This window comes from Pieris rapae, chromosome 2 (assembly GCF_905147795.1).
Source record: "Pieris rapae chromosome 2, ilPieRapa1.1, whole genome shotgun sequence".
Taxonomy (NCBI): Eukaryota; Metazoa; Arthropoda; class Insecta; order Lepidoptera; family Pieridae; genus Pieris; species Pieris rapae.
The window spans coordinates 4495702-4520356 of NC_059510.1; the positions used below are offsets into that span (position 1 = coordinate 4495702).

Sequence of the window (24655 nt, forward strand, 5' to 3'; positions counted from 1 at the left end):
TATATACTATTAGGTTTCTCATGTAAATAAAATACGTTTGTAATGAGAAATAAAGTTCTTTAAACATTATTTTACAAATAATTAAAGTTCTTTGTGCTTTTTAATCATCTATTGCTGAGATAGGACTAAGGAGCTTATACATATAACATAATTTCTAACTTACAAACACTACAAAATAAATTAATAAAATCATTATTTAGATACAATTTTTTAACACCGACTAATAAAATCTACCAAGAAACCAAAATTATGACAATTAAACAACTGTATGTATATAGCACCTGTATCTTGATAAAAAAAATTTTGAATAACTCTATCCATAGTTGCTTGTCCTTTAAAAAAATCAAACACACAACGACACGCAATACTCGTCGAGCGAGTTTGCTTATCTTACCGAAGCCGCGTACAAATTATTTGAAGAAATCTATTAGGTATGAGGGTGTGCAATTATTTAACCAATTACCATCTCAAATTCGCAATATTGGAGTGTTTGACAAATTCAAAAAGGCATTAAAGATGCATGTTAGAATGAACATAGCTGACTAAAATTGTTACGGCTAATGGCGACGTGTATCTCGCTCGTATATAATATATACATATTAATATTAAGTTTCTCATGTAAATAAAATATTTCTGTTTTGTAATGAGAAATAAAGTTCTTTAAACATTAAACAAATATTATGACGTAAATAAATCTGAAATCTTAGTGACATAAAATTTGTAAAGCTAAAGACCTTATAAATAGTTATATAAGCAATTTACACTGACGTGATTCCAGTTGACGTGGGGAAGTCTATTTCTAATGAAGGAAGGAATTAACCATAGACTTAATTTGCCTGGCATTCGGGCTCGGAAAAGAAATAAACACACATCTCAGCCGAAATGAAAAGGTGCTTGATTTAGCACCACGTTAAACCGGATGCCCAGGATCTTATTAACATTACTTTTTATATCATGAAGGGAGCTTAATTGTAACAACGTAGACAGAAATTTAATTAAAGCGTATATTTAAGAGGTACTAACTAGCATGATTAATATTTAGTGTCGACTTGTTGTTGCATCGTGCGCTAACTTATTCACTTTTCACGGACAAAGAGATTTTTAATACCAAAAAATGATAATTATAATCTTCAAACAACGGTATTTTAATTCCCTCTGAAATCTCTGTCACTGTTGAATTTCTTATTCCCTTCTTTCCTTTGATATCATTGTTTTTATTTCATTTTAATTAAGTCATAAAAACTTCCATTTGTAAGCGAGATCGGAAATAAATTAAACATTTTTACGAATCTGTTTTTAAATTACTTTAAACTGTACTTCTATCTTACAACGTAACAGATTTAACTTATTATAATAATTGCTCGTGTTTAAACAAAAGATATCTTGACGAGCTCCAAAATTTTAATTATTAAGTTTGTTAAATAATATTTGTGTTCCTATTTGTATTAAAATTATTGAGTAGTTCAATTAATCAAAAATAACATCGGTTATCTTTCAATTTGTCGCTCCACGTATCCAGCAGTCTCGATAAATCAGTAGCGCCACAACCTTCTTAGGTCTAAGCCTCAGATTTCTGTATCTGTTTCATGATCACTTGTTAATCTAATAGGGAAGTAGGTGATCAACCTCCTCCTCCGTCATTGACTGTTTACTGGTCTAGGGCAAGCTAGTTCCCTCATGATGTTTTCCTTCCCCGTTTGAGCGAATTTTAAATGGTCACATGTCAATCGGCGCACGCTTAGATCGAATCTACTCAGGGATGATAGTCGTACGCTGAAGGCACTAGGCCAACACTGCTCTAGGTGTTTCCAATAACGCCTTTCAAAACTTGGTTAAGCATTGATAAAAAAAAATTCTAACTAAATGACAAATTTATTAGGAATAAAGAGTAGAATTGGGACAAAGAGTTCATATCTGGGACGTGTAATTTGGAGCGAGAGCCCGCGGCTATGGGTGCGTACCCCGTCTGTACAACATACATAATTTGTGTTCTTTTGCCTGTGTTTCGATTTAATTAAATGTGTAACTCGACTGTTAAAATCCATTTTAGGATATTGGACACTTATGTTAAAGTTGTTTATTCTTTTTTAGTATAGTCATTCCTTTATCTATAGACATCAGAAACACACATAACTACAAACATTTTTTTTTTATTAAATAATTTATTCCATTATTGGTCTCATACAATAACATAACGTTTAAGAGTTGGCGGTATAATTGTACATATGTTTAATCAAAAGTTCAGTTTTCGGCTTAACATTAGGACAGGCCTGGGGGTAAAAAAGGCGATCCGTGAAACCGGACCTATTTAAATACATCATTAAAAAAAATCGGAATGTTGTTTTCCACACTCGAGGATTGTTAAATGTCATAAAATTCTTCTATGTAATGTGTAATAAATTTTTTTCTCTATCCATCTCTTTTTGTCAAAACCTAGATACCTAAAACCATTTCATAATAAACCGAAGATTTCTGTTGTGCCAAAAACGGTAATATTTTCGCTAAATCGCTCATATAGGTCTTTTCATAAAGCTCCCGCTCCCAAAATAATTTTAAGATTGATATTTTTCTTGGCGTACATTTAATCAACTCACACAATAATAAATATTTTGTTCTCATACAATGCTTGTACGACGAATACAAAAAGGAATTTGGAAAATGTATTTATTTTATATTATTAGAAAATAATACGTAAATTTAAACAAAATGCATTTTAGGAAACAGAGGCTACATTTTTCCACTCACTAGTCAGAATCACACCAATAAATAATTCTTTAAAATGCTATTTAATATCGCATAATATATAATATTACCGTTAAACCGTTTTCATTATTATATAATTATGATGCAATGTATTGCGTAATGCGTAATGTACTGCGTATTGAAAATGTTACTGAAGTTTTTATTATCTTTTTTGGCATGTGTGAGTCAAAGTAAGCTTCCCTGCAGCAATGCGTAGGCCTTTATTAAATCACTATCCCCACAAAAAATCCATTAAATAGTGATGATATTATATTTTTAATTACCGTTTTAAACTATTGTTAAATTCTATTGTCAGCTAAATTAATATGTAAATAATTAATCAATATTAATTCTAACGGTTATTTGTATGTCAAACTAGTGATGAATATTAATTTTAAAACATGAAAAATATTATAGATATTTTTCATGTTTTAAAATAGATTTAAGATAGTCTTCTAGTCGGAAAATACTTCAAAGCTGTTCTTGTACTAATCCTCATCACGATAACTAAGGTCTTTCATGAAAATAACCTATTTTACGGTTACGCGTATAATTAAGATTGTAGAACATCACAGAATATATTATAAAAAAGTCTATCCATCCAATTAAATCTACTTTCCAATCCCGTTATAAAACTAAAAATCTTCACAACTGAACACTGCAGTGCGGAATAAAAGGTGATAGAAAGTGTTTTGAATTTTTTTGACAAAAGTTCTTTCGTATATCCATTATTTGCGCTGTTACGAAAAGCTGCAATCATAAAAGATTCAATTTACCTTTGTAACACAACGCGACCAACGGCTAGTGACTGTAGCTTTTATAACTACGGTTACCTATGTGAATAAATTTTATTTGTTGTTAAATATTAAAAGGTATATTTCTATGTACCTATACGTATATGTTGAGTTTATTCTTTGACAACAATAATATATGATAATGTTAGGAAGATGAAAGACGACTTTGTTGCTTTTTTATGTATTTTGATATTTAAATAATTTATTGTACAATATTTTTATAAATACCTTTTTGGATTTTCAACTTGCATGAATGATATGTATTATAATGATTAAAAAAATAACATATTAAAAAGGATGTGTTTGTGTAGGAATCTGTTTATTGGCATTAAAAAATCTCCACGGTAAATTATTACGTAGCAGTAAATTTGCCTACGAAAAAATATAAACATTGGGCGCAGGAAATATTTGTGACTTCCTACGAGGGTCAGAAAAGGGTCCGGAAGCTAGACAGATGTCTTTAAAATAAAAGGAAAATGAGGTGTATTTAAGTATTGAGTTTGGACCAATATCCCTTAGAATATTCATGTTTCCTTCATATAAAATATGACTGAAATCTATGTTGAGTTTTAGCGTAAGAGTAAGCTCAAGGTTTTGTTTCATTTAAGGTGGTTATCTCTGGACTTGGCTTGAATATAAAACTTACTTTAAAGTTGCATATTCTATTAACTTAAGGCCACTAAAATTACGCTTCCAGTGAATATTCAAAGCCTGGTATAATTTTAGTTCTTAATTTGTAACGTAAGGAAAAAAATAGATTGTTATATTTTATTGATACTAAGATGAAGTTAATAAAAGTTATAATATTTACGCAGAAAAAATATGAGTATTTCAAAACCAATATAAAGTTTTGAATAACGTATAAATTCACTTAGTGAATGCAAACCGACGTAGCGCTAAGCTTCCTTTTATATTTTATTGATACTTTCTCTATAAATATTAAAATTCTGTTTTTATTAGTTAAAAGTTGAGTGCAGCGTATGTTTAAAGCGAGTTATGCAAAGTTTTTAAATCTGGGGACTTTGTTTTGACAGAATTTCTAGAAGTTTATGGTGCATTAGAATGCTATTACAGGGTATAAATATACATAAATATTTCACCAAGAATTGGTTTTTAGTTTGCTTTAAAAATAGCCATACCATTTTTTGAGAATTTTTTGAATTGAACGAGACGGTTACACCGTTTACACAATTCGATCGATTCGATTTTGAGTCGACTAATAACCGTTGATTATTCTCTGAATGAAGGATTTAATACGACTGTTAGTCTCAAAACCCTCGTAATTATATAACAAGCACAATCCACATACTCAATATTAAATACTTTTCCCATATTCTATGGTTTTGATTCGCCGTTAAATGTTAAAACATACATACTTCAACTTTCTAATAGACTCTCGCCTCCACCACAATTATTTTACCCGGATTAAGATACTATGCGACCATTTTCCAGCTCAATTTTCATATTTTATTTAAATATTCATGATTTCACAATTTTATTGTAATATTTTGATTTTACATGATAAATTTATCACTGTGTTAATAGTCAAGATATAAATTTTCGTGTCGATATTGCCTTCTCTGTTCCAACAACTTGAACCGCATTAATGATGCAAATTGGTATACATAGTTATCGTTAGCAGGTCCCGAGGGATCACTAAACGAATACCCTATCAGAGCCTCGCTAAAGTGTTTCTATAGCTTTTGAATTTGGAAGCCTCTAATCTAAACTTGTAATACTTACATATAAATGAGATTTTCTCTACACAATAGTGAACTTAAAGGTTCAGTTTGAAGTACCAATTAAATGGACGAAACCCTCCGCACTTAGTTTAAGAGAAATCGTTGCAATTTTTTATAAGGTTTTAATTAAATCGCAGTTCTTTTGATAATAGTCAGCTGGGTATTTGGCATTGTATGTTATTTAATTATTTATTACTAGTTAACTTACTTTGTTATCCCTAATCTAATCTTGACAAAATGATCTACATTGGATTTAATTAAATATTTGTTCACTTCCATAATTTTTTAGCACTACTAGAATTTTCTTTAACTCTATTTAATATTTACCCTTACACTTTTATCTCATATTTATTAAGGTTTCTTTAACGTTTTATATTACACATATTTTTTTTAAATACGTCACGTTCAGTTATAGGACAGCAATGAATAAACATTTTCTTTGACATCACAGCTTTCCCAAGTCTAAAGATTCGATAAAACAATGAAATATGAATAACAAAAGACAAGCTTGAGTTACGAGGTAGAAACAGAAACCGAGCTGAGCGCATTGGGAGAACAATTCCTGTGGTTCATACAGGCTAGCGTGCTCGAATATTACAGCTATTAATAAGATTCCAGAGAGCAGACGCCAGCCGAGAAGAATGGCGTACCAAACAAAGATACCGCGGTAACCCAATAGCCATTCCTAGCAATATAAATGTACGGAAATATTAATAAAAATATTATTGCACGCCAGCGATATCCATTATTAATGTTTTATTAAATGGCGGCCATTTTACGTCTAATATTAAAGGAAAAATAACAGGCATCTTTGAAAGTTCAATGACGAACTCGTAAAACTATGCCTTTTCAAAACATGGGTTTTTGATAATTTGAGAATATGCTTAAAGTTTCGCTCTACTGAATACGAAAACATTAAAATCAGTTAAACGAAAGTTAACCGTACAGTGTTCTCCCGTCACTGGTTGACGTGACACAGTTAAATACGTGAAATTGAATGTTCCTTCATGTCGAACTTCGCCCATATGGACTTTTCACATGAACTAACAGGAGCCAGCATATTGGCTCCGAAGATCCAATTAAACTTTTCATCAGAATTCTGAAACTAATTTTCAGTAGTTTGAGTCGGCAGGTAAGTTCTCGATGGCCACTGCCAATGGCGTATGTGGCCCAATTGTTGATGAAGCTTAATTATGTCGCTCGCTCGACGAAATTGAAATTAACCCATCGCTTTGTTGTATTTAATAGAATTCTGCCAACATGACCAAGCTATCGCGATTTTAATAGCGCACACGCGGCCGCAAACAGGTGCTTTTGAACAAACTTTGTGCTGACAATTTGCAATGAAAATAGTTTTGACATATTGCTGACTCTGATATTCCAGGGGCGCTATCGCTTTGGTTTTAATATGTTTTATTCAGTTTAACAATATTTTCACGTACAGGCTAGATCAATATAAATATGTAAATTTCAAATATTTTTGTTAGTTTTAGTTTTAGTGGTTGTCTAGAAGAAATCGCTCGAAAGCGATAAGGCCGCCAGTTGCTTTTCATTAAATGATGTTTTTATGTAATGCAACGAAGTGTTAATAAATAAATAAATAATTGTTTAAATGATTGAGGTCTTTATTTGGCTTATGGAAGTACGAATAATTACGGAACAAAGTATTTGTTGCTAGTATTTTACTGTGTATACCCTTATTATCATAAAGAAAAGTCGATTTTTTTTTGTTTTTTGATATAAGTTACGTACACAATTATTTATAGAACCGTAAATTTCGTCTATAAACTCTTAAGCTCCAGAGATTTGGTCAAAGCGAAATACTAAATATTGTTAATATCAAAGTTTAGTCAGTACAGTGTTAGCTAAGTTTAAGCGGAGCGTTGCGCTCGATCTCGCTCCACCCTCACCCAAGAGTTTCATTGGAACATACCTCTTATTCAATTTGTGAGCGAATCAGTTCCGCCAACCCGATTATCTTTTCATGTCACAATTTATATACTCACGAGTATCTCGACTTTTCGTCAGTCCTTGCGTTTATTTCCGTTTATATTTTATAACATTTATAATTCAGGCAATTTAATGCACTGCTTATGGTGTAACTATGCTACGAACCTACGGTTCTGCTACGCAACTGACTGTTACAATCGTGTCGTAGCATCGTCGTGAATTTTGTAAAAAAACATATGTTCAGCCAGGGTTTAAAACCACGTCCTTAGATTTGAGAATTACTTAGTTTTTTTAAGTCTTAGTAGTATTTAAGTCTCTTCACATGGAATAAATTAGATAGATACGCAAACAACTAGTGCTTTCGATAAGACGTACTTGGCGCTCGTTTGGAGAGCCTCTTGTCCAAACCCATTCAGTTTCGTAAGTATTTGCCCAATAATTGCGAGTTGTCAGCTACGCCCCTGGAATAAATATCCGCTCTCCCCGTGAGGAATTTACGATACGCAGAAATCTCAAAGCATTTCTATATTGGACAAAAAACATGACTTATTGTTTTATTAACGAAATTCCGGCAGCACTGTTTGTTTAGGTATCATGTTATTTGTTTACATTAATATCAAAGTGTAGAAAATGTCTCCATACGTATATATGAAAGCAATTTATATTAAAAAAAAATAATATTTTTACATTTTATTGTATGTATCATAAAACGCCTCCTATATTCAGTAGAATGCAAATGAAGTTAAATTAAAAACTAATTTCACCAAATTTATTGCCTATCGTTAACTTTATTAAGAATGCCAAATTGTTTGCTACAATAAGTTTTAAACGAAGTCAGCTTTAGATTAAATTAGTTTTGAGAACAATACAACGGTAAAGGCTGCGTTGGTTTTGATTGCCTGGCGCTCATGTTTATTTATCGACTCGCTTACAGGCGCTTACAGTAATTACCTGTAAACTATATTGGGATAATATTGGTCTCTTTGGAGCTTTGGCCTAGCGAAATATTAAGATTAAAGGTTTACTCTTAGGATGTCATTGAGATAATTACCAATAATAATATCGAGCATATTATCTACATTCAGTACAGTAAGTAGAAAATCTGTTCCGAGTTTTATAAGATGTTTGATATTTGTTTACATCACTGTAAAAACAGGTATTCATTGCGTTGATATAAATAATGACAGAAAACGAATGAAAAAAACTTTATTAGACACAATATACATATGTATTTCGATAAAGTGCACTGGCCCCCACACTGGGATTCCCTGTGCTGTGGGCAGCCAGTCTCTTCCTTTTGATATGTAAACAGTATTTTATTTTATTATTTCATTTCATATATAAACTATTTTTGAACAATAGAATATTTTCTGTATCAGTATAGGACAGGTTAACAAGATATTGTTTGTAATAAGATTTTTAGTAAATGTATGTAATGTGATTTTTGAAATGTTAGTGATCATTTTGTTTTGAATGAATTGGTTAAAGATGCAAGGGCCTCGGAAATAAATATTGAATGTTTCTCTAAAAGTTCCAACCGACGACTTACAGTACAGAATCGCACTGTTGTTCCTTTAGTTCGTATTAAGTTTAAAATATATCTACAATTGACTTCCCAATACAGTTTCATAGGATCTTTAGAATAGATGCAATGTTCTGTGGTTATCGATAGTGTGAACACCTAACAGTGACAAACATTTCCGTAAGTCTTCTAACAAAGGTAACACAACACTGCTATCACACTACGAACGACATTCTATATGATTTGTATAGGCTTCCTGACGAGTCGATACTATCTGTGTTGATATTGTTGCGATGAGAGACAGCATCCGCGGTGAAACATTTATCAAGCTAATATAACAATGAGTTGGAAATATGTTATTGAATACGAATAGCCTTTGTATGAACATGTATTGAAAAATTATTCATTTATTTTATTCATGTTTAGTTTAATGTGATAGAATGTTTTACATTGAGATATTTGTTAAAAGTATAGATTAAGGAATTAATTAAAATAAAAAACTCTCTTACCTTAGGAAACTTAAAATATCTTTAAATGAAAACGACGAAACTAAATACTTTTTAAATTAATTTGTGAATAGATTTTTCAGTTACAATGTAAAAAGAAACGTGGGCTCTGAAACATTACGTCTACATAATAAGTAATCACTCATTAATAAAATCGATTCGTGACTAATACTTCGTCTTCTATAAAATTATTAACTATGGAATAAATGTTCTAAAGAGATACTTCGATTCACTATAGATTCGAAGATAGGACTCAAAGTGCATGATAATTGATGCCAACGTCTTTCTCAACAGCAGTAGATTAAAAATAAATTACACATTCAACGAATACTCCAAATAGCAACACAAAGATTGCATAGTGGAATTGTTGCAAAAGTTTAAATACAAAACTTTTCTCATAGCAGCAAATATACTAGTTTGTAATTATTTGATGGATTACCATTTTAATTGAAACATAAAAGTTGAATATTTTGTCATGATTGACCTAAAAACATCAGCATTTAAATAATACAACTTTAAATTTTAGCCCATTTTTAAGGTTTTATGTGCAAACGAGAAACATTTAATTGTTTCATTGGCTATTGTTATTATGAGTTACTATGCAAATTTTCAGCGAAGAAATTTTGTAAAAATATAAATTTGGACATTGTTAATAGTCCCAACGCGAAACCGTAGTTATGTTTTTTTTTTTAATATTTTCTACACAATTCTCCGACTATGTAGTCGTCGGAGGCATTAAGTATCTGACATAAGTCGTATTAGTAACTCCGATGTTAATACCCTATTTAGTTAGTAGTAGTTAATTGCCTATTTCTTTTAACCACCCTTTGTATAACCACTACAGAAATATGCCAAAAATATGCCCCTCAATTTGATGTTAAACATTATTTCCCTTACATTTGTCTCCGTTACTTTTATGCCTATAGCTTGCTCAGTGTTAAACCTATCGTATCCATACATTGGACACTCGGTCAGAACATGTAACACCGTCTCCTCGTCCGCATCGCCACAAGGACAGGCAGCGCTTTGTTTAATTCTAAATCTGTAAAGGTACGACAGGAATCCACCGTGACCTGTCAACATCTGGGTAATCGTAGTTATGTTGGGATTCAGGTTTTTAATTCTTCAAAATTTTATCAAGGAAACAATATCAATATAAGTGTATTGATTCTAGCTGTACAACTAAGGTGTGATAAAAAATAAATACAACCAGTCCGGATAGAATTCTTTAGAAGTGTTCATTACTTTTATCTAATTTAGCGGAAAATCAAATCTTTCAATAGGATTATCCCGGGACCGGTCAAGTCCGTATCACACCCCGCCTTCATAACTATATAAATTATATATAAGTTAAACATATGTTTCACATAATAGCCTGCTATTTGAAAAGTTTAGTTATTGTTACTTTTGCCACCCACAAAGAAGTTGGAGAGAAGTCACGTTTATTTGAAAAATACCGCATAGAAGGATATAAAAATTATTTATCACTTATGGATTTTATTAAGAATTATATACACTCATATAAAAAAGGTTACTTAGTGTTAATATATCTTATCATACTTTAGTTAAAAGTGTAATAAGACTTAGTTCTAGGAATAATTAAATTTTAATAATTTGCATAAGTAATTCAGCTACAAAATGTACAGAGTTATTCAAGGGTTGTATTGGAAATGTTTAATGGCGTGAAACCTTTTGTTTTCAATTACATTAAAGGATCAGAGCAATAAATACCTTACATTAAGCGGATTCAAAAATCTGCAAGATAAGGGTCACCGTATAAATAATTTAACGTAGTAAAAACCGTAAACATAATGTGTCTGGGTTTACAAAAACATTCTTTATCATTTACACACCCATAATGCTACATTGATATTATTTTCCATATCGAATTTCGCAAAAGCAATTTTGTATTTAACTTATGATTTCAAAGTGATTTATTCTAATGTATGTCATGCTTCATTTGAGTAGCAGTAAATGTAAATTTAGTCTGATTTAATAACGTACCTAACTCTTAATCAAATAGTTAACATCAAATCTTTTTTACAATAAATATCTTAGTTGTTTTTACATAGAGAAGGTGCCTTATAAGAAAAGTAATCTACCAATTTTTAATTTCCTAATAGGCATAAGTGACGCATTAGCCTAACTCAGCGTGCGTAAAACTGAGCATCAATGTTGCACGTTTCATGAAAAACCCTGAAAAGTAAATGAAACCAGGTAGATTATAAATCTTGGAGTCTAGGGAAATCTTGCTTAAGCTGTACCGCACAATGACGAGCGTGTATAAAATTTTAACTATTCTTTTTTAAATTCACCCTCCACTGCCGGCTTTCGAATGAGAATAATCAAATTGAAATATGTGTTATAATTAAGGAATCTTAAAACATATGTATTTCTATATATCATCATAACAACCGTTTAACCATAACCAAGTTTTTGATGTTAGGAATAAAAAAAGCGTGTTCCAAACTTCACTAAGAGTTATTTTTTCGTGTTGCGATCATTCCATAAAAATAAAGAATTTATTTTACGAAAAACAAGTTTCAATAAAGCCTCATAGACACAAAGAAGCGTCGAAAGTTCGGAATAACTTCCGGCAAGATTTCCGAGGGTTAATCATCTTTATCAAAAGGTAAAATCACAAAAAGCTCGTAATTTCCGTGATATTTGTCTGTGGTTGAAATCTAAAAGCGAGCTTAACAAACTTGTCGCTTAACATTAATTTACCAGGCCGTTTACGACATAAATCTACAATTAAGTAGAGTTATTTTATGAATCATTCTGTTATCCACCAATACTTAATAAAATATATAAACGACGCACCCTGTAAAGCTTTTTTTAGTAGTTACGTATTAACGCCACCGCGGCAAAAAATTGATGGTTAGCAAGTTTTAGAATAATAACCCCTATCCACTTTCATGCACCGGAAACAGTTATTTAAATAAAATATTAATATACTTATCTAACCTAACCAAACAATACCTAATAATATCATCAAATTCGGGCTACAGATTTTTAAATCTAGATAAATATTGAATATAAAATGCACTATAAAATCCTCTACTGTTTATTTTCTGATTTAACAAAATCCTTTTTAAGAGTTGGAAGCAGTAAACAAAGTTCCTCAGAACATGTGTTTATATTATATACATGCCTTAGATCATAGTGTTTTTTCGTTGTCGGGGTCGGGTTTTTTCCCACGGATATTAAAACAAAAATAATTCTTTCAACTCAACAAATATAAAACTTATTTTATATTGATACATAATCTTTATGCATCGTGAGTGGCTGACGTCATCCAATTTTAACTCAACACAGCACTCACCTTCAATTCAGGCTTGAATATGGATAAGCCCTACTATGTATTTGCTACGGAAGCTTTTTCTTGGTACCAGTTTTACATTAAAATTTTATTGGATTCTATACGTAACTTTAGACTATGGCTTCTAACTAAATGCATACATATAATATTTAAAAAGAAAGTGAGTGCGTACAACATGTCAGAAGTGAAACTTCTTTCTAAATTAATTATTACATAGTTATTACCACTCCATGTATTTGTAAATCTATATTCACTCTATACGTGTTAATGTTAATATAAATAAATAAAAAATCTGCGTTAACTACACAAGACATTATGCGACAGAATGGCCATCTAAAGTTCTAATATGTAACTACTAAACGAATACATAGACCGTGTATTTTACTCGATTTCCCTTACTCTCTTCTGAATCTTTCTCACTATAGCTATCTCCCACCTCTCGCTCCATGGCACTGAGCGTGATGCGACGTTCGTTCTATCTCACTCTCTCTCTCGATCTTTCTCACTTGCTTGCTCCCTTTTTTTATTATAGAACAGGGGGCAAACGGGCAGGAGGCACACCTGATACCGTCGCCCATGGACACTTTAAAGACTTTAAAGAATTGTTACGCTCTTTTAACTGCCTAGAAAATCGCGCAGTTGTGGAACGGTGGACGTCGAGGTGATACGGGTGGAATTTCGTATTCTGCCTCGACGTCCGATGATGAAACTCAGCTGCAGGTATTAATCCGAACAACTCCTCTGAACACTCTCCATGCTAAATGCGGTAGAAGATGCCTGCTCTCGCGGTCCCTACTCTCGCTCCATAGGTATATGCTTCATGCTACGTTCGCCCTTTTGCACTCTCTTACAATCGGTCTCGATGGGTGACGTGTCGCTAATATTATCATTATTATCATCCGTAAAAAAATAAAAGAAGAAAGAAGTTTCACTCCAAAAATAAGAAATATTTTTATGAGTGAACTTAGTTACATTAGTAAATTAATGACAGGTCGTCTTATAAATTATTTTATACAAAAAAGGATAGACTTGTTTTATTTTAAATTTTATTGATAATATGCATCGTTATAACAAAATGTTTCATAAACGTTCAATTAATTTTGTTCCAAAATCTGCTAAATATAGGGGGAAAATATAAATTAAACTCCTATGAATATCCGTTACATCGTTATTTTTACGCCAATTACACCAGATGTGCGGTTATTTGGATTGCATGGAAATTTTAATTTCGATGTATTTCGCGCCAGCAAAAAATTAATCCATTCAAACGTAGACGAAATTGTAAAAATGTTCCTCCCTCGACTTGTTTTAAGAGTTATATACCTACTCATAATATATTTGGATACGGTAACTGATTATTTGTTGTCACGTACAACCTTCGGGTTATTTTTATATTTTATTTATCGTTGATAAATGCGAAATTAACAATATTATTGTATAAATTACATCTAAGAATATATGAGAGATTTATAATCAAGGTATTAATGTTCTCAACGTACAAACAGGAAGCATTAAGCTTACAAACTTGCGAAGCTTATCATTAGGTATTAACATTGTCTTTAGTTTCAAACAACGAGAAATTTACAGAAGCCTCATGGGACCTGTAGGTATATTTTGACAGAAATAATTTTATCAATTCTTGTTAAATTCAATTTTGTCATAGTATTTTGATCTTATGTAATTACACTGAAATAAGACCTCAATTTAATACAAGCATATTCGTTATTTAATTTGTAATATAAACAATAAATCTATATATATATTTGTAATATAATAAATAAATTATAAGCAATTATCAGACATTAATAATTGTACTATTTAATTAACTGTCTGTTATCGAATTTATTTTAAACCAATGCTTACATTTAAAAATTAGCGTTATGTTTAAATTATAATATGCTATATATGTCCTGCATTTCAAATTCAACATTGTCACGAGATATACTCGTAAGTACTTATAGTGTTGTTTAGTGCTGCTATGTGCATTAAGTTTGGCCATTGCAAACTTCTCACTTCATGTTTTACGTTCGCTTCTAACGAGTACACACAAAGTTCATTTGGACTAATCTAGATTTACAATAGCCAACACACCTATTGTAATAACAGATAACGAACAGTTTTAAGTTTTAATTAATGTAGTACCTAACTGTGTCTGGTTTTACTTGTGGTAAAGTTTTTAAAGTTTAATCCAGAATATTTATTTGTATTAGTTAGCATATATAAACCAAGATGATATTTAGTTTATAGTATATAAGCATATAAGTTCATATATGATTATATTTATTGATTCTCACCTTTTCCGTAGCCAATGAATGATTATCTGCAACAAAAAACTTAGTTTAGATTTTTTTATAAAATTTATATTTTATACTTTACAACATCAAAACTTCAGTGTAGCCCTACCAATTTTATATTAAAATAGTAAGTTTCCTATCCAAAAAATAACAACAATACTCATCCTATAAGCACATATCAGAGCCAGCTAAATAGTGAACATACAACTTATTATAGAAATGCTTATTTTATTAAACTGACACTACAACACAAGATCAATATATTTTATTAAAATAGAATACCTTAGTTTTACTACACAAAATAACCGTAAAATCTTTTAGTTGGTATCTAGGTACAATCAAAACTTTGGCAAATCGCCCGAAAACGTAAACGAATAGGTAAGTCTTAGCTGTTCAAAACCTGGAATCTGAAGTAAAATAGATGTTTTGTGTGCATCTAGGACTGATTGCGAGATTTATCTACTAGTCCCCGCTGTAAATTCATTTTATAAATAGTCTGAATCTGGTTACAAATCTACTAGTAAATTCTAGTTACAGTTAAACACTTAATATAAATATTTGATAATTTTATTGACAAGGATCTTAAACTATGTATAAAGGATATAAATCTTATCTATTTTGCGATACTGTCACAAAGGCAACTGCTAAAGAGGTTTCATTTTTAAATTGAGAAGTGTACAGACCAGTTTTTGAAATATTTCTTGTCTTTATTTATGAGCTTTCATCTTTCGTCGAATATTAACTATTTGGTTATGTTTGGGTGACTGATAAGTCTCAGATTGAATGATATTATGGAATTTTATTAGACAACAGTGAAAAGTCTGGAGGAGGCCTATGTTTGAGCAAGCAAACACCGAGGAAGATTGAGTAGATTAGATAATTAATATCAATATTATTAAATTCACAAGATTAGTGATTAGGTTTTATAGTTATTAGGAACTTGGTTTCTTGAAATAAAGGCTTCATGAATTCATTTATATGAAGTTAAAGTTTCTCTTCTGTGACAGCTGAACCAGATATTTGCCAGTTAATATTTTTTTTTAAATAAAATAGTATTTACTTTATTTACCACTATATCTCTTTTTTGGTAAGTTAAATAGTAATAGTACACAGGGTAGAAAATAGTAATACGATATTTTAGGTTGAAACATTTATTTCAGAGAAATCTTTTAATTCCGTTACTTGAAGTAAGGTGTGTAATCTGTGGTTCTTCTTTCTGTCGATACACCGTCCTAAGTAAACCACTCTTTATCAAGTGTTTACAAACAGACCAATAGGCTGACAGAGATTTCTCCTGTAAATTGCGTTTGCTCGGCAAGTCCGCAAATAAGCCTATTTATGTTGTTATTTACTTGTACCATTACGAATTATATATATTTTTTTTAATCTCCCAACAAGAAACGTGTATATAAAATATTATAAGCTCGTGAGGTTACTTCTTAGCTTACTTACAACAATTTTCCCCAGAGTTCTATAAAAAGAAATGAGCAGTGTTAACCTTAGTGGCTTCAGTGAGCTACTCTCAAACCTGTCAGGATTTTCTAATGGACCAACGGATTTTCGTATTGACCAATGGAATATGTGATAAGCATTAAAAATGTGTAAAGTGTTGTCATGTTAATCTATTTTAGAAGTGACGTGAAATCCTTAGATAAAACGTTAAACAGTTAAATTGATTCTTATATAAATGTAATTGACACCGTATTTAACAGACGGAATTTTGTAATAAAATTCAGACTACACTGTATAATTTTTAAATGTACTTCTTATCGAATCAGTAGTTGTTGGGATTAAAAGACAGTTAAAGCTGAGTGAGTAGGGATATGAGAGTGGTCTCCCGCTGACCACAACTACTGTTCAGAAAATCTAAAGTAAATAATGCCATAAATTTATTTATAGTATATTAATTATTAGAAAAATAAACCTGTTTGTTAATACCGTTAACTGTAAGCCTTTGGCTCTAAACAAATAATAGAAGCAACGGATTGATGAATATCCAGACCAAGCTAGTCCTAAGTAAACTGTTCGTGTAACCTCTTGGATAGGACCCGTATAGTTGGGAAATTGATCTTTTCATGTTTAAAAACCTTTAAAATAGTTTTAACTAGTTTCATATACAAAATGCTAATGCATTGAAGCGAAGTTTTATAGTTTCTTTGGAATTCATGTAAATGAATATCTCCCCTTTTTATGATTAAGTATTTATTTTTAAAATAAGCAGGATATTTTTAGATGCTGCATATATTTTAAATAATCTTTTTGTGTATGTAATTTAAAGAGTACGCTTAATAATTAAGCAAAAGTCCCATTTTATGTTGAAGTTCAATTCTAGTTGAATCAATTCTTTATATTAAGAATAACTTTACAAGCGCGAATTGTGATATAGCAAAACAAAGACATCAGAACAACAACTAACGAAAACTCTATATTTTGTCTGGCAAGTAAATTCCTAGCAAAATAATTGAATTTTTAAAAAGTTTGCTAACAAAAGCAATGTAAGTGAAAATGACGCGTACAAAATACGAAACAAGTTTAATAAAGCAAATCGTATTAACTGCGAACTAGTTAAGCCTTTTGTCACCACGTTTGACGTGAGAATAAAGTTTATCACGTAAACAAACGTATTCTCGTATTATATTTTCATTATTTAATGTCCGTAAATTCGTTAAGTGAAAATAATTTCTAGACCAAGTCCTTAAATTTAGATCAATTATAGTGATCATATCTTGATTTGTCTCAAGCGAACCAGTAAGTAAAAATTAATGTAATAATAATAATAATAATATATTTATTTTATTTCTCACAAAAACATATACAATAATTGTCATTCTTCTTTGGAGTAATTGTTATTGTTTATATTGTTAATGTATCAGTCCGGTGAAAATTTACCTTCAAATTTTGTCAGTTTTATTTGCGCACGTAGAATATGAATGTAACATACTTATGCTCATCGGTGCATTTCGAATTACCTCTGGAAAGTCACGTTTAACTAGTAAAAATGAATTGAATGTTTTTTAAAGAATAAGACAAAAATATGTATACGCAATAACTAGTTCCTTACTTTTTAAATAAAGTTTACTTATAATTTATTATGAGCGTTATTTATTTATTTTTGAAGAGTTGCAGTTTTTAGTTAAAATGACGCAATATAAACCAGTGTACTGCACACTGGAGCGTAAATTACGGAAGCGTGGACGAGTTAAGTACCTCACTGCTGTAAAATATGTAAAAATAGTGCTCCGACTACCTGTATTTAAACAGCTGTGGTAAAAAAATCACTATGTTTTATACTGAAATATAAATAGTGTTGTTGATACTACAGAAGTGTTGACTCTGTAATACTAGTATGCCAAAGTGTATCACTATAAACTAAAAAACAGTGGCGCTACTACCTCTTTAGGTCTTGGCCTCAGATTTCCGAATCTGTTTCATGATCATTTTTTAATCTAATAGGCGAGTAGGTGACCAGCCTCCAGTGCCTGACACACGTCATTGACTTTTTGGGTCTAAGACATGTCGGTTTTCTCACGATGTTTTCCTTCATCGTTCGAGCAAATGTTAAATGCGCACATAGAAAGAAAGTCCATTGGTGCCCAGCCGAGGTTCGAACCTGCGAACTCAGGTATGAGAGTCGCACGTTGAAGCCACTACGCCAACACTGCTCTGTAAAAACCAGCTAACACCAAAAACAATACTAGAGATGGACTGAGTTACTTTAAATACCGATCTCAATAATGAGTATTTGTTCTCAAGGTTGCAACGTCAGCGCTGTTTCGACCGAACTACATCATTAAACTTGTACACAAAAACGGGATCGGAATCACTCTCGCTATTGGAAGTTACAGAGTAATGGGTTCTTATCTACCGTAAGCCATCTAAGGGTACACTTTCAAAGTCTATAGAATTTACCTTAAATCACAATTTATTTTTAATAACAAAATACAAAGAACGAGTGATATGTTTTGTAGCTATACAAAGTATAAAATAAGATTTGTCATAAAACAAAACCCTATCTAGCCTCTGGGGAGAAGTCATGAGTCCTATGATAACCTCTTGGATCCGACTTTAAAATAGTAATTGGCTAAGAAGGGTTTCAATTTACATAGGTTCATTGGTACAGAACATAACAACAAGCCGTATAGTTATATTTTTGTTTTAATAAATTTCGTATTTAATAAGTAAATGTGGTTCAAAGTCTCATTATTCCAATCGGTGATAATTTTCACATGTTGAGTAACTTATTTTATGAGTTCCATATCCATATTTTGATGGATCCGATTGGGGTATTTTTTTTGTTTTTTGGTGTTGATTTTTCCTTGTGTCAATAAGGCTAGATGAATAGCTTGTTCAAGTGAAACATAAACAGAAATTTCAAAATAAATGGCGTATGAACGTTAGGGAGAAAATACCCTTTTGAAATAAAATAAACCTTTCAATAAAACCGTTCGACTGATTTCGACGACAATGAAATTTTCTGGAAATGTTGAGCCGTGAACTTTACTTTTCATGAATGTAATATTGCTGAAACCGCTTTTTTATTTAATGTAGCTTTACTAGAAATTAAAACGGGTCGTGGTTTTATTTTGGAATCACAGTTCAATTTGAGGCAGGATATGAATTTAAATTGGCGAGTCAAATTTAACTTTTAAGCTTTTTATTACATGGTATACAGAGATAATCTTTCGTAATATCGAAAACTTTAAATAGCTTAATATTTTTAAATATGGTAAATAAGTCGTATCTAATTTGTTTTTAGCATGTAAACCAACTTTACTGATGTCATAAGTTAGAACATCGTTATAAAAATCTAACTAGAAAACAAACTATAAAACCCAAGTTACTTCTGTGCTTTAGAGTGGAGCATTGATAAAGTTTTACGGGAATTTTACTTCGAAACTCGCCGTAATAAATCGTGGCACATTCGCTCCGAGTGCAATTAAAGCTGCAGACATGAACTAGAATGGGTTTTCTTAAACAATAAACAGGGAAGAAAAATTCTAATTTCAATTGCAGAAATCACTCAGCGGGCGAACTGTAATGCGCGAAGTAAAACCTTCAACCGCACCTGTGATGTATTAGACCGCATTAAACTATGCAATAGAGGTCGGTATTCTAGATAGTTTTATTTTTCAACGTGGCTTTGCTGCGAAAACTCGTAATTAACGTGACGAGGAACCGACCCCCGAGCTACCTCTTATGGGATTGTGAGTGTGTAGTTTTAGTGTAGTGACGTCATAGGTTGACGTGCACACAAAACTACGATCCTATTGTTATCAGAATGAAAAAACTGGACGCCACGACTTCGTATGTATACTGAAGCAGGATTTTTAATTATTCGTGGAGACTTGACAGAAATCTTTTAAGGTTTTTATTTACCTTACGTACTCTTGCAGCCATTGGATTATTAACGATAAGGGGCACAGTTTAAAATTTTATTTAACAAATTTTACAACGCTTTTTACTGCCTAAAAAATAAAAGTACCGGTATAAAAGGATATGAAAATTTATTCAGTAAGTTCCCTTAATGAATACAATTTATTAAAATCTAAATAAAACTATTACGACAAAATTCAATGAAAAAAATCTCAGCGAGATCTATTGCAACATAAAACTTTTCATAAAACCATAACGCAAAACATTCTTCAAGCAGCGAGGAGCGGGCTTTAATGAGGGCACGTACCTTTGCTTTATTCAGAGATTATATCATACCTTCATAGCCTTTAGGCTATTTATGTATGTATTTTATTAAAAAGTATTATGGCTAGCCTTATCGTGAGATGCAAATTTAATTTACGCATAATAACCGCTTAATGTAAAAATAATATTTTCAGTTAAAATCACCTTCATTTAAGATGTATAGACGAAGCGGGTTTTTGGGTCATTTAAAGATTACAAAATTTTACCTCTCCTCAATTGTAAATAAAAATTTAATTTAATTTTAATTAAATTAATTAATTGTTAATACGAATTATAAGGTCACATACATATATATTGTGAATGCAACAAATAGTATAATTTATACCTGAGAGAAACGTACTTGACAATGAGAGTAATAAAGGAATATCCTTCCATTTTCCATTGCATCTCATTCCTCATTTAACTGTTCACCAGGTGTACATTAAGCCCGTTGGATAGAGCGTTGTGGCTGTACCTAAATTGAATTTAAAAAATATTACAGTCCCGTGAACTGTTGGCTGCATTCCAAAAGACAATACGTATGAAGCAACCGTCTTGCATATTCATTTTAAGAAATGAATACTTACAAAGCAAAAGAGGCCGTATTTCATTTTATTACACAGATGAGTTGTTACAACCGTAGACAGTCATTTGTTATGTATTGATCGTTGTAGTCAGTCAATCAAAGTTCTCTCAATCGGTAATCAAAGTCAAAAGTCTCCTAATAAACTCAGCAGGAATTTTCCAATATAGCCCAACATCTTGTTAAATAATAGGCATCCTTGAGAGCTGTACGCGTGGCTAAACAATGTTAAAATACACTGAATTGTTGATGTTTTAGAAGTAAGCAAAACGCCCTTATTGCTAAAAACTTTTTACATTAGACTGAGTCGAATCTGTTTATTTTGTACCGAACTTAATTTTCAACTACGTCGCGTAAGATTGAGGTTTTAAACTCTTTGCTTCTGGAATAATTTTAATAACAAAGCTGTATTGAAATTAGCCGACGAACTTTTGTTCAGAGTTATTCTGATATAATTGCAGGTGTTTTATTACGTCGATCGATGGGGGTTTTAGTTTCAGACTGTTTAATTACTAAAAGCAAAATTAAATTTAAGGATTATTAATAAGTACTTATACCTATATAATATTGTTAGCAAATTCACAAACTAAAATGAAATCGTTGGTTATAAACTCGATTAAGCTTGGAAATTGGTCACTGAAAAATAGGAAGTAGGTATCCAATGACACAACGTAATGGGGTGGCAATATTTTCACATTCAATTTGGCGAAAAACCCGGCAGAGCACTTTGTTTAATGCCGCTAGAGATGTCGCCTGCGTCCCAGCACCTGAATATAATTACTCAAACCATTAATGATTCTGTTTATTTATCATAGCTCCTTGAAAATTATTTTTTAAGAACATTTCAATTGACAAATACCATATAATATTTCTTTAGTTTGACTTAGATTTCATACAAACGAATTTCTTTAATCATAGCAAAATACTAAGAACAATTTTTATGCAGCGACTTGAATTGATAATCTTAATACCTATTTTTTAAGAATTATTATAGAAAGGAATCTTGGGCTAAAAAGGGCAAACTCTATTGTTATTGTAAATAAAGTCTTGAACCAAATAAAGCTAAATATAGTAGTTACATTATAATATTCGATTATTAGGGATTTTCAATTTCCAGAGGAAAGATTAATAAGATTTCTTGGACGGTTAGGGCGATAATGAGTTTGCAGGATAACAGTTTACCGAGATGAGCTTTTTGGGATTCCTCGCTTCATTTAGCTTCAGGTTATATTGATGGAATAAATTTTACGAAAGCTACGTATTCAATTTGTACTTGATGGACAAAGTATCAAAAAAGGCTAATCTGATTTTATTTTTATCTTCATTTCACATTTCAAATATAAAATTATGTAAAAGTTTGTTGTTACTTTGAATGATGTGTATCTGAATCGTCGCCCGAGAATTGTGTAATTGATATAACTAAAATAATTAAACTATATTCAAAATTAAATTTATTCAAGCACTATAGTTTAAGATATTAAAAATTAAAAAATCGAAGTGGTGAAGTTTTCTTTCAAATTCTTTCATTTGTTTTTAAATTAAACATTATATTTAGTTTCAGATTAATAATTGAATCTACAAAGACAATGAATATAGACGAAAAAGAAATTAGAATGTATAATGAATGATTCTGGTTTTAAAATTCTCTTTGCCTTGAAATGTAGCTGCTAGCTAGAAGTCACTGCTGACAAGATAAAACCCGCTGACATGCCCCTTATAAAGGGCTTAACCCTAAATCATCACTCATTTCTATGCTTTATCAGTATAATCTAACCAATTGGCGGCTTTTCTCGTATCAAGTGGGGAAAATTTATAACTTTATTTTCTGAGATGGCTATAAATAGTTAATAATTTTATTTCTCAATACTACTTAAATCGCAGGCCAAATACAAAATGCGTCTTTTATTAAAACTTATCTACCTACACTTAATAAGCAATTGAAACAATCATAAAATCGCAAATTATGTACATAAGTCAATGTTTAAAACAAAAGAGACTTAATAGAAAAATATTTTCTTTGTTTTTCCCTTACGATTCTGTAAATTTAAAGTACAGGCTACGTTAAACAAAAACAATCTATTATTATGCTCTAATATTAATTCCCGCGCGTATAATTGGGTCAAACAATAAAATCGCCATATTAAGTAGCGTTGAGCAGTTTTAATCACGGCACATTTTCGGAAAATTAATAAGACCGTTAATTTTCTCCTAAACGGGATTCTTACACAGTATAGCGAAGCTCTGAGCGTCACTTTATTCTATAATAATTATGAAATTGTTTAATTAAAGTTGAGCTATGCTCTTGTCTTTATACGTATTAATAATATATTTCAGACGTAAACAAGTTACGCAATATCAAAAGATTATTACATAATAAATATATGATTAATATATAATTTAACAAAACGTAGAACATTTTATTTGTTGTAATTGTAAGAAGAACAAGGTTAGTTAAAAACAGGTCTAATATGAATCTAACGAAAAGTGTCGTTTTCGTAGCAGTGCTACGGTTGTAACTAAATCATGGAGTTAATCCTTTGAATAAAACACATTAAAATAAAACTACTCATTTCAATAATTAATTAACATTTATACTCGTAATATTTTCTGCAATCGTTGTCAGCGAGCTTTATAATTTTTTAAACCTTTTAATGTATAGACAATTGTAAGACAATGTATCAATTTTAGTTAAAAGTAGAGTAAACTGGGCTTATGATTTTATTATACGTGCTAATTGCTAAGTGCGATATTTTTGATTACGCAAAGAATAAAGATTGTGTATGGCCGATGTCGGACCACACAGCCACAGGTTTGACTGTCGTATACAAACACTCCTCCTTCCCCATGTTATATTTAAAAATATTACATTATCCTTTTCTAGCATCACACATCGTGATAGCACTTCGTAAAAAACAAAGTGCTGTAACCAAAAGCTCATCTAGCGAAATTGCCATCCGCTCGCTCATTACCGATTGAGCCAACCACGGGATCCGATATCCCGGCACGTGACTTGGGGAAATTGAAATCTCTATCGGTTAATCGAAATATTCAAAGAACGCTTCAAAATTGCATTTTAATTACACTGTAATTGAAATGCAATCAAATAATTAGTTACTTGTAGATATTTCAACTGCTGTAATATCTACATTTTCGTTAAATATGTCATGTTATAATATAGTTATTATAATTTGTTGTTATACAGGTTGGAAATACAGAAAAGTAATTGCGAAGCTGTTCCTAGCTGTTAATCCATATATTGCTCTGATGTCATTTTTGAACACCATTATTACCGGCACGATTGTTTATGCACAAATACGGAAGATTTTATTATATAAAATCATAAAGATTCGTGATATATCAATCCCATACAAAACTTTATTAATATTTCTCTGTTGAGTTTTAAATCGTCTTGAATAGAATTGAATGTTTAAAGTTTTATGATCTGTATAAAATAAACCTCTCGATATTATCCTATTTCATGTGCCTCATATATCGTTATAATTTAGAATAAATATTATTATTAC

General features: G+C 31.1%; 1 protein-coding gene across 1 annotated transcript in view; it reads right to left on the bottom strand.

The window, feature by feature from the left end:
• LOC110996504 (poly(rC)-binding protein 3) overlaps positions 1-24655 on the bottom strand; it is a 111171-nt gene that overhangs the window by 23657 nt on the left and 62859 nt on the right. Inside the window, exon 3 of the mRNA XM_022264218.2 lies at positions 14873-14898. The gene's annotated coding sequence lies outside the window, so the exon portion shown is untranslated. The remainder of the gene's footprint in view (positions 1-14872; positions 14899-24655) is intronic.